Raw genomic sequence first — 12,228 nt, forward strand, 5'->3', positions numbered from 1 at the left:
ATAAAAATACTATTTGGCCTATTCCTTTAAAAATCTATTAGAACAAAAGGCAGTGACACTAAGGACTGTGGAATTAGTGCTACCATGAATTAGGGAATAAAACTGAAAATATAACTTTGAGAATACTACTGTTTATCTTATTCTAGTAAATTTAGACAGGTAAGTTCCTTGTAAGAAGAAAACAATTCCCAGTGTCTCTCTGTTGTTTACATATCATGTGTGGCTTGCCTGGAAGGGACAGAATGAAATGCAAGTGCTTCTTTTATTTACTTTATCTTAGGGAAAAACAGAGACCTGATTAAAGAGGAGTAGGAGAAGGAAGGTCTCCCTGGGCTCTGTTCTGCAACATAACATCTCAGTGGTTGTTGGAATCACAAGCTCTTTCAGTCTTTCCCACTGTTAGTTATAAATCTTCTTCTTTGGACCCAGGAGCCTGGTTTAAAATCCAAGGAGCTTAGAAATGTTACCTTAATGCTATTCCCTCAACCGTGCTGCAAGGAAAATGAACTTGCTTACCCTGTTTATTGCAAGCCATATTCTGAAGCCTTCATTTACCTCTGGCAGTCATGTAATTGAGCCAATTTCTGTGATTGTCCATTATTTAGCCCTACATTCAGAGCTGGTGAGAGAGACAGCATTTAAAATATATCAGATGCTCAATAGCCATAAAATGCTCCATTAAAAAAAATAAATCCTAGTCCATGCTAAAAGTTTTGATGTTGAGTCTAGCATTTGTATTTCAGACTGATTGAAGCACATGGAAAATGCAATACAGTGCAAGTTATCTCTATTTCACATAGAAAGCACTTGCTTTTTATAATGAAAATAATAGTGTAGAGGAGCATGCTAATTTTATCCTGTTGTAATCATGTTATATACGTAGTAGGAAGAATGTTTGTGCAATGCAATGGCTGTATATTCATGTTTAAATATATTGCAACTTGAAGTATCCATGGATGCCATAGATCCTGCCCCAGGAACTGTAGTCTCATCTGTAGCTGCACAGAACCTTAGCTTTATGCACCATCATTTTTCTAATTGCCAACAAGAGGGATTAAAAAAAAGAAGCAGATTGCCTACTGAGAGATTCATACTTTCTTGATATCTTGGCTAATAGGTGGTTCTAATTCAATTGAATGTTGTAAAATACTTAATCTCAAATAGATTTTTACTAGAACAATAGTACAAAAATCTATGTCTTTCTCAGAAATTGTCTTCATGGATACCCTGGATTGTTTTTGGAAAAATATTTTGTTCTGCTGTGGTGGTTCAAAACCAGTAGGGAATTTAACTCCAAACACACTGCTCCCCTTCCTCGCACTCCCTCCAGTCAGAGAGAGACAAAGGTGGAGACTATGGGTTGAGATAACAATTTATTGAAAACAAACAGCAGTGGAATAAGAAACGCACGGTAGCAGGAGAAATATTCATAACAAAAGTTTATGAAAGAGAAGGTGATTTACACCACCTTGACTCAGTTCCGTGTGGCTGCCTAGTCAAAGCGAGATGGAGGACATTCCACAGCCAGCAGTGACATGCAGTTGTTCCCGAGACAAAGACAAGATGGCAGATACTCTTTGCAGGTGGCGTTCGCCATCCCCAAGCCTGAGACAACAAAAACCGATGACAAACAAACCCCCCAAAAGCTGGATCATCTGCATTGAGCTGCACTGCCCTGCTCTGCTTGGGTTTGATCCCATGCTGCGCCACCCAGTTCTGCTCAGGTTTAACTTTGTTCTACACCGCCATCTCCCCTCAGCTGTGTTCACTGCTTCCGAGTCACATCTGCAATTTATCTGTGTTGGCTGTCTGCTCCATTCCTGGACTGCACTGCTCAGCTTAGTCTTGGCTCAGCTCGACAGTATTCAATGACATCAGCTAGATATCTTTGAGGATTCTTGGATATAGGTTTGTAAGTATCCAGCTGAAGCAGCAGATCCTGCATGATTTCAGGGTTGAAAGGGAGTTGATCGTTCTTACAGTACAGTCGTCCAGCTCAGGGCACTGAGACTCAACAGTAATTGGCTGGGCTTGGCTGGGCTCAGCTCACTGCCGCTTCACTTCCCACAGCTGCTTCCAGCACCAGTGCCGTGGCACACACACTCTGCTGGGCTCAACCGTGTCCACTGCTTGGAGTTGTGTTCTTCCCTAGAGATGGGAATGGACAGGCAGCAGCGGGAGACGGACAGAGGCCTCATCCGTGGCTTCCAGCTACTTTCCCAAGGAAGGAATGGAACAAAATGGTGCACTTCCAGTGTACGTTCACCTTTTTCTTCCCTTCAAAACCATGCTCCTTATGACAATGTGGGTGGTATAGAACAGAACCTAGCCATGCCCGTATATCTCTAGGCTCCTCCTCCATGCAACAAGGGCATCTGTTTAATTTGCTAAAGAAACTAATAAGTTTCTAATATCCTGAAATTTAACTTTCAATCAAAGAATATGTAGAACTTTTTTTTAGTATGATCTTTTTAACTTGGAAATCACCAGGGTACAAATGGTAGCAAACCTACTAAGACAGAAAAATTTATTTCTCATTTTGTCCTTCAAAAATCTGGAATCTAGTTTGTCTGCAGTACAGATGTCAGGAAACATTCTATTTTCTCAAGTCCCTCCCTAATCCAAGGTGAAAAATTGATAGGAAACCCCAAGCAGTCATACTAAAAGACAGAAAGATACTAACATTATAGTCTCCATTTTTAACCTCCATGTTCATACAGATTCTATTGTTAGGATAAGAAAATGATAACACTGGTCTTTCAATAATGATCAGGTAACAAGTTCTAGTCTGATGTTCATAACTACTGATAACTAGCAGTATACTTTATTCCTTTTTATCCTTTAATTTTTTTTTCTTATTTTTTGCACATAATAAGAATGTGCATGTTTCAGAAAAGTTTAATTTTAGTTTAATGAACTAAGCCAGAACACCTGACTCATCAGTGACTGTAATTATTGGTTTCTGCAATAATAGGGTCAAAATACAAGATGTCACTGAACCAAGTTTCTTGTTCATTCATTGTAGCCATCAGCTTAGTAATGATAATAATAATAGTAAAGGCTGATTGAGGGTAGTTCATTAGGTAGCTATGGCTTCAGAATCAGCATCGGAATGTGAATCTTGTGCTCATGAAAGCTCTTATATAAAGGTACTATAAACTAGTGGCTGTATACACAACAAATTACCATGAAGAACCACATAACCATGAAGCGGAATGATTGTTTTTTGACTCTCATGCTTCTATACCAAATGAAGATAACTTGTTGCAATGTGTGAAATAACATTTGTGGCTCATCACCAGTCCTGTTCATGAGTACAATACTTAAATCCCACTGAAATGGTTTTCTTTCAGAGGATAAAATCTATCAACAGTAAAAGACCAGAGACTAAATTTTCTAGTATCTTGCTCTTTTATGCAGTATTTTCAATGCATATAGACATTCATGAGTCAGAATGATTTAGCCATTCAGACTGACAGCAGTTTATGTGCTATTTCCAAAGAAGTAGATGATTGTAACAAGGTGCAAAGCTTCAAAGTACCTTGCCCAGGTGTATTATTTCTATCTCTTTTTCACTATATCCACTCATACATGTCAGGTATTTCAGTGGTTAGAAAGTTCCATTTCAGGTGTCTGAAAATCCCATGACGTGTTGTGTGAAATTTTCATGAGTTAGAGCTGTGTGGGTAGTTTGTTGCCTAGCAAGAAACTTATACAATTGCAATCTATGTCACTAATAAGATGTTATTATAATAAGCTCAAAAATATTAATTAATCCTATTTTCATCACATTTTTATTTTGCTATATTGTCTCAGTAATAGAACACAAAGGTAGAACCATTACTTATTTTTAAGCAAGATTTATGAAATATATATGCAGTAGAGAAACTAGGGGTTTTTTAGGAGAAAAATTCATAAACAAGTCAAATTCCTCCTAATTTATTATTTACAACTACTAAATGTTTAGTTACTTTAAAAAAATAGAAGGAAAAAATTAAATCCATCTTGAATATATGAGATACTGTTGCATTTAAACAGAGGAAGACATAGACAATGGTAACAGAGAAAGAGAACACTGACACTGAGATTTAAAAGTATATTTAGAAATTACATATAGTAATAAACCAAAGAAATTTGATATTTTTCATTTTTTTCTCAATTTCAATATTAGTCATGTGTGGAAAAAATTTCTTCTGCATATGCATGATAATTTTTTCTCAAGGTTAAAATCCATTTCTGGGTACTTCTATGGTGGAAATAAAAACATCTGAATGGGGAGGGAGGTGACCAAAGAAATATGTAAACCTTCAATTTCCTCCTGATTTGAACTGCAACTCATGATAGCAGTCAGGAGTATTCTCATTCATAGAATGAGAATGTCAGTGAAGACTGAGAGTAATGTAGGAAAACTAAATTAAAATGAAAAAAGTGTATCTAATTTTATCTTTGTTACATAACACATGAAATCCAGCAGCCTGATGACTCTATCTGAAAAATTCGGAGTATAGACTACTAACCAATATTGTCCATTCTACATACATTTCTGGAGAACACAACACAAATCCCAAGACATTTCTAATGTCAGCTGAAGATGAAACAGAGTAACTTCTCTTAAGTGCAGCATCCAAACTAATTCTTTTTGTGTCATTTGCAGAAGGAAAATGTATCAGTTCTACAATTGGAAAAGGTCTTACCATATTATGATGGAACTATGAAAAGCTATTTTAAACTCAAGACATTCTTTTTCAGGACTGCAGAAGTCAGACTCAAGTTTTTCCAAAAACTTGGTAGGTGAGTACATATGCAATTAAGTAAAGATAAATTTATAAGAGAGAAAAAAACCTTGATAATTTTACAACCTCACAAAGGTGTTATTTGTGAGTTTCCTATATATATAAAAAATCCTATAAAGACAGACTTCATTATGTATTAGATGTTTTCAAGTAGATTTTAACTTTTTTCTGCTGCATGAAAGTTCTATCTTTTGTATCCTATAGCAAGTGAATAATTGCTCATTAATAACAGACTAGAAGAACAAAATGTAATTGAGAAGTCCTCTTGTTATGCAATGTCTAAAAATTATATTTAACATAGAAATTGTTCTGCTGGCAGCTAAAAAGAGACATTATCTCTAGATGCCTGAAAGCTCTAATCATGAGAGGAAACCAGCTGAGTACTGTGTAAGCAGGAAAAAAAGATGGACCCTGACAATAAAACTTCAAACATAAATTTAAGGCGAAAAGCAGAAAAAAAACCAATTGAAAGACAGGAAGTCTTCAGAATAAAAAAAAAAAAAAAAAAAAAGAGAGAGAGACATTAAATGTTCTTGTGAAGAAATCTTGAAGAGGTCTCGATACAGCAGAAATATGTTTTGCCTACAGTTAGTCACAGGAGTATATCCTTTCTATCAAAAGATGTGAACCAAAAAGAGCAGGTGGTCCGTATTAAGGAAAGCTTCATATAAGTAGACCTAAATCTTCCTTGAATATACTAGTTAGAGGCATAAGTAATAGATTTGATTCAAAAGACTGATACATAAGCAGTTACAACATATATATGGGCTAAAGAAGTTATAATTAACATTGACTTTTCTTTAAGCTTTCATTATTTTAGCGTACCATAAGCTAAATTAGTAGAAAACTTATTTGTGTGACTGAAATATCATAGTAACACCATTGCAATTTACTGATGTTAAGTTTTAATGGTAACAACATAAACCTTGTGAATCACCAATGGACATGATTGAAAATAAGCTTAAAAACAAGAGAGGTACAAGGCTAAATAATTTGAAATTATTCTGCTTTTAACAAGAATGAGGCCAAGAGAACATTCAAATAACAAAGCATAAATTAAGACTTTCCTTATAACAAGAACCTAAACTCTCATTATTTTCATTTTGAGATTCTCATCAGCCTCACTGTGAAAAGAAAGCCTTGGAAAGCATCTGTAAATGACCCACCCTGTGTTTTTTTGCATGTACAAAAGTACCAGTACAGAATGCTCATAATGGTAATTTGTGCTTTTTTGGTTTTTGTCCTTTTTTTTTTTTTTTTTCAATTTATCAATATTTTATTTCTGTTTGTAACAAACAATGATATTGAGATCTTCTAAAAAGGATGTTCTGAGACTGTCATGGCTCAGATTTCTCAACCTAATTTCAGAATTTATTATATATATTAGAGCTTCTTTCCCATACTGAAATCTAAATTGGAAGTTCAACTAATATAGATAAATTTTAAGAAATTATTCAATTAACAGTATAGACTGAAAACTGAAAATGAACAATTAACTTGAAGGCGGATAATACAGTATTTCAAGAGTTATGGAAAGTTCATGTCTGAAACAACTTTCAGAAGCAAATTAAGCACAATGGTGAAAACTTTGCTAGCAAGTGATGAAGGCTACAATTACAGTTTGTAACTCATATAATTATTTAAGCCACGTATGGTTCATTTATTTGATTTTGGGGCAGAAACTGTATTAAGTTCTGATCTGGGGACCCTGTTATTGTAATGTTGTTTGTAAAATGCAGGTATTCATCTCAAGAATGCCAAGGCAGTGGAAGGATTAAAAATAAGGTTTATTTCAGGTGCAAGGACCACTTTTTTACGATAGTGCATGCACCGGGCCCCAAGGGGCAAAAGGCAAAGCCACTCATCCTCCAAGCCTTTTTTTATCTTCTCTCTCTCCTTCCCCACTCTCTCTGGCCCAAGGAGGCCTTGAACATGTCTACAAATGGTTATCTCTCTGGGAACTAGAGAGCAAGGCTGAGAACTTCTCTTTCTATGCGGGGTGGGGGGAGGAAAGCTTTGAACCACCTCTGAGAAAGATCCATCACCTTAGGCAGAAAACCTTCCTAGGGAATTGAGTTCTTACTTCCTGTTACAAATTCTTCTGGAATTGTATCTATTTCTGCATGTTGAATGCTAGATACTGCAGTTGTCAACGAGATGCTAATTGGGTTATTTTTTGGCTCATATAAATCTTAACCATATGTGAACATAATAGGGAAAGTGGGTAGGCTTCACACAGGAAAAGTTTGGCATTTCATATACCTCCTATATACACACAATGAATTTGGCCATATGAAAATTCAACACAGAAGAAACCATGGGTTTTGCATTTTACAACACAAAATCTGTTTCTGCTAAGATATTTCCAATTAAAAAGATAATCCTTAAGACTCATGCATCTACGACACATAAAACTGATTGCAATTAAGAAGAGATACAGGCAGGTAAGTTCTCAAAAAAAAAAGTTAAAAAATACAAATAAGCACATCTGTTCTCCTTCACTGGTATAATAATCTTAATTTATAGGGTTTTCTTTTTAAAGAGATAATTCCTTCGTCAATTCTAGACATTTTTTCTAGACAGAGTTGCTATCAACAGAAGGGAAAGAAGTAGAGGAGGAAAGCGGGTTTAATTAGCATTGTCTAGATTTTGTGTAGTAGTCTCCATTGAGAAGGTTTGTCTATGCTACAACTACTTTAGGCCAGAACTTCTAATGATATAACTATTTTCAGTTTTCTTTTACTTATTCCTTATTATATGATGCATTCAAGTAAAATTACAAATTAATGTACATAACAGTGGAACATACTGACTGTTTTTTCTAGGCTCATTCCAGACCCGGTTTTAAATATTATGATTGCCAAGATTCATTAGCAATAATGATATCAAATTTGGATAACCATATTTCTACTTCATATTGTCATAACTGTAGAAATGTTAAATTTTATATAATGAAGACTTTTTGTAGAGGTTCACATTTTTACTATGGATGTAAATTTCTCTCTTATCTCCCAGATACGATTTATTTCACCTAACACTTGCCGTGTAATGCATAGATATCCACACTGGATGTATTTATTGAGGTCATTTTTGTAATCGTCACAGAGAAACAGATTTCTGTATTGCAATTCATTCCATCGTGAGAGAAAATAAGTACCTGTTTCACTTCATTAAAGGTCTTGACGTAGCTACCAGAGATGTGGAATATGTAAAAATGGTATGAATTCTACATATATATTTTATGTGGACATGCCCAGGCTAGAGCAGAAGATTGAACTTACTGTATTTCTTACAGCATGTGCAGCGCATCTGAGATCCTGAGTAGATTGCTGACAGCTATACTGAAAATTTTATTTTTTCTCTGACAGAAAAGTGAAATTATATTTGCTTCATATATTTGGTATCAGGGAAAATAATTTAGATATTCCGATAATATTTTAAAACTTTTCAATAAATACCAGTTTTGCATCCCAAAATTAGGAGTATTTTCTTGGTGGTAGTGACCCTAAGAATTTTTATGTTTGGGTAAGAATAAGGGACCTGGTTCCATGAAGACAAATACATATATTGCTATATGTCAACTTTTAATAGCCTTATTTGATGGACACTATTTATAGCACCTGATAATAAACAGCATAAATAAACAGTAAATATTTCCAAACAGAAGAGAATGATGAGGAAAAATAAAATGTTTATAAAATGTTTTAAGTCAGATTGAATAACATTCTTGCAGGCCTGAGTGCATTTCCATCATGATATTTATTTATTTGAACATTAATGCATAAATATATAAGGCTAAAAAGCTTTAGGCATCCTGAGTATGCTTAAACAAACCAAAACAAACAGTATAGCTTACACTAAGTTTAATATTTGAGGTGAAAGTGTTGTGAAGTATAGAAATCAAATCTCCTTGCTTGGGGCAATGCAGATCTCTTTTCCATTGGCTTATATGGGCAGCAGTTGGAATCTAGCTTAGAGTGAGGAATATACCTTAGAAAGTCATCTTTAAACTTATTTTATGAAATACTGTCAGTTTTCTCCTTTAAAGATTACTGATGAAGTATTATTTTCCATTATGATGAAACACGATACTTGTCTGTATTTTGACTTTTCCAATTTTATTGCATAGATACAGAATGATCCATTTACTGTACATTTATATAAAATTTAGTCCCGTTCTGAAAATAAAGAACAAAGGCTGAGAAAATGTGCAACTGCTCACTGTAATTTTTTCAATTTATATTTTTTCTCTTTTACGGTGACAAGTCAATATGCAGAAATAGGACTGATATAGCATATATATTTTTTACTACTCCTACTGCATACAATAGTCTAATAAAAGTATTTATTCCAAACTTTGGCCATGGAAGTGCACATATCTATGAAAAAAATAAGAAAATCTAGAATATGATTGTATCACTTGGTATTTTTGTTCCAAAAACATACTTCTAATAGACCAACATTTCCTGGGAGCTACTTTTCCTTTCTCTGCTTCCTCTTGCTATGATGAATGTGTTCAGCTAGCCTGTCACCTATTTACTTATGCACTGCCTCTTTGTAAGAGAACTCTGATGCTGTTTCAGTGAGCAGGCTTGAAAATAATTAATTACAAACATCAGAACAGATGAAGTAAAACATCTAATTAAGTGTCTGAAATATCAAAGAATAAGTGTCTGGCTGTCCTAGGAGGTTGTTTCAGAGGTTAATAATCAACTAAGCAGTGCCAGGGATGGTTCTTCAACACTAAAGCCAACTGACTTTGGATGGACATGCCAAACTTTTGAAATCTTTTATTGCTTCCAAGACAGACAAGAAGGCAGAGAGGTGGAATAGTCACATCCCTTTCTGTGCACACAAAACAACCATTTGGTGAATAATTTGGGAGAGGATGAAGCGGCCTAGGCCAAAAGGATACCAGGCACAGACCTAACACATAAATGGTAGAGAGATGATCAACTATGTCTGCATCACAAGTCAAACTAAAGAGCTGCTGATAGGTAAAATATAAGGAGATATTGTATCTAAACAGGTTGCTTGGTTTTGTGTTTACAGAATCCAAAACTCTTATGTTGGAGCAAAGTAGTGGTGTTGTCCACCTTGCTGCAGTGCAGCACAGTGTAAATAAAATAGAATATTTTATTTAATAATATAAATATTTTTGTATCATTTATATATATATTTGTAATATTAATACAAATATAAAAGTAAAATAAATTATTTATGAGCTCAGTGACAGAAAGCATAAACAAGAGAAAAGAAAATTTGGTAGCTGTCCTAAAATATTAGACCTGGATATTGATGGAGTTTTTTTCTTTTGGTTTTTCGTTTTTAGTTTTGGGGTTTCTTTTTACATATCAGTTTTCTATTAAAAAAAAAGCCATTTAGATGAAATTTCAGCATCTACAAAAATGTGCCAGTTTTATCAAAACTTTTCTGACAGAACTTCAGTGTGGAAAGAGTGTAAATATTTTGTACTGGGAAAATGAAACATTTTGATAGTGATGTTTTGGTTTTCTCTTTACTGTGAAAGGAAAATAATAAGAGAAGAAATATATATGCACTTGACATAAAAGGGAAGAATGACTGAGCAAATATGCAATTTTTTTTTGCATTTGGGGAAAAATAAGGAAATTATGGGAGAAACTAAAAAAGAAAGGAATAAGTTATAAAAGAAAGATGTGATAAGAGTGCAAAATAGAGGACATGAGCATTCATGCTCAAAGACTATTTTAGGTCTTATCTGTAAGGGGACATCAATCAGATTTTCCCATGTGTATGAAAATGCATATGTAAAAAGTCATTATAGATTTTTTTTTATATTTTCTGGGTTGAATTTTCAGTGCAGCCAAATGTCAAAATGTTTGGGCATTATTGGTACTCATCTGAATGTATTTTAATGCTAAACTACAAATGCCTAAGTGAAAATTTAGTTTTACTTAGATCTCCTTGGCAGGAACTGAACATATATGCTCCTAAAGCTCTGTAAATTGCTGTTTGTATTTACTAAACTTGAAAATTTGTGCTATTGAATTTTTTATAAAATTCACTGTTTTTAACTGCAAATTTAACAATTTAAGTGATTTTTCCTTTTGGTGGCACCTTGCTGATTTTCAAACAAATAGGTATATGCTGGTTTCTACTCTCTGCAGGTGTGTTTTACATCTCACTATTCAAATCAGACATCACAGCAAACAGAAGCCATTCTATGGAGAGGCAGCTAATGACTAGTTATATAAATCCTACTTTTGAGGAATATCATTAGAAAGCACACTTCCATGCTACCCTTTTGTAGAGAACACACAGAATGTTGAAACCATTCTTTTAATTCCATTGGTCATCTGTTGAAGTCCTCACACTTCTTTCAAGATGGAAAATTTCTCATCTTTATGATGTTCATTCCCTTTAGAACATGGCTACACGAATATCACACTTACTGAGAAGTTAGAGAAGCAAAAGGAATGGGTAAGAAATAACTGGGTATGTTCATCAACAAAAACTTTGACAAGCACAATACTTGTGGTATTAAGTGTAATCTAAATAAATATATGTATATTGCAATATAATTATGATATAAAATATTTTTGTTTGGGTATATACATATATAGGACACAGAATATAAATTTTTCATTGTTATATCAGATATTAAACCACTTGATAATTGGACTGATGCTAAAATCCGTTGGACTGATACTAATGCAGATACTAAAGTCCATTTGCACAGTGCAATTCTTCCTGAGATACTCTGCATGTTGAATTAGGAACTTGTGACTGAATTCCAGGTGAATTACATATAAATGCTCTTTTGAGGTTTTGCAAGAAGATGCCACCATTTACTCTAATATTTGCATTTAAGTCTTGAGTCTTTAATCAGATGCTTCAGTGTATTTACTTGTACTTGATATCCAAACCTTTGAAGTGTATCTTTAATTCCATTGCCTTCTGTGTGTTTAGAGTTAAGTTTGAATCTAGTCTTCATTCACTTGCTTTTTAATTGTGTAACTTTTTATTCAGCTGTGTTAAAAATATCTAATTGCTCTTCAAAACATAATATATCAATGAAATCTAGAAACAAAAGTTCATTTAAGTTAAATGTTGAAGTTCATATCCTGAGAGTAAACAGAGGATATTACCAAAGAATTAGTAGCCTTTTTTGTCTTTCATTTGGAAAATCTAATGAAAAGTAAATATGCTAGCAAGAGCTGATGAATACTGGCAAAGGGAGGCTAAAAGACTACTGAATGAAGGCACATAACTTCCTGTGCGTTCATGCCTTTCTGGATGTCCAGAGTAGGTATGTGAACAGGTATCTTAACTCCGACACTCCTCCTTGCAGCAGGAGTCTGAATGATGGATTTTTCTCTGTTTCTGATTGAGATCACAGCTTTCCAGTTGCTCAGAGAACTCCTGTCAAATACATGTGATCACCTTAGACTGA

The 12,228-nt window shown here is 34.2% G+C and overlaps 1 long non-coding RNA gene across 1 annotated transcript; it reads left to right on the forward strand.

The window, feature by feature from the left end:
• The first annotated feature begins 1,551 nt into the window (after window positions 1-1,551).
• LOC114059025 lies at window positions 1,552-11,390 on the forward strand. The gene is made up of 3 exons (XR_003571576.1): window positions 1,552-1,724; window positions 4,655-4,791; window positions 10,943-11,390. It is a non-coding gene; the product is annotated as an uncharacterized LOC114059025 (long non-coding RNA).
• The last annotated feature ends 838 nt before the right edge of the window (window positions 11,391-12,228 follow it).

Source organism: Empidonax traillii, unplaced genomic scaffold (genome assembly GCF_003031625.1).
Source record: "Empidonax traillii isolate 1590-97213 ecotype Southwest subspecies unplaced genomic scaffold, ASM303162v1 scaffold200:size922451, whole genome shotgun sequence".
NCBI lineage: Eukaryota > Metazoa > Chordata > Aves > Passeriformes > Tyrannidae > Empidonax > Empidonax traillii.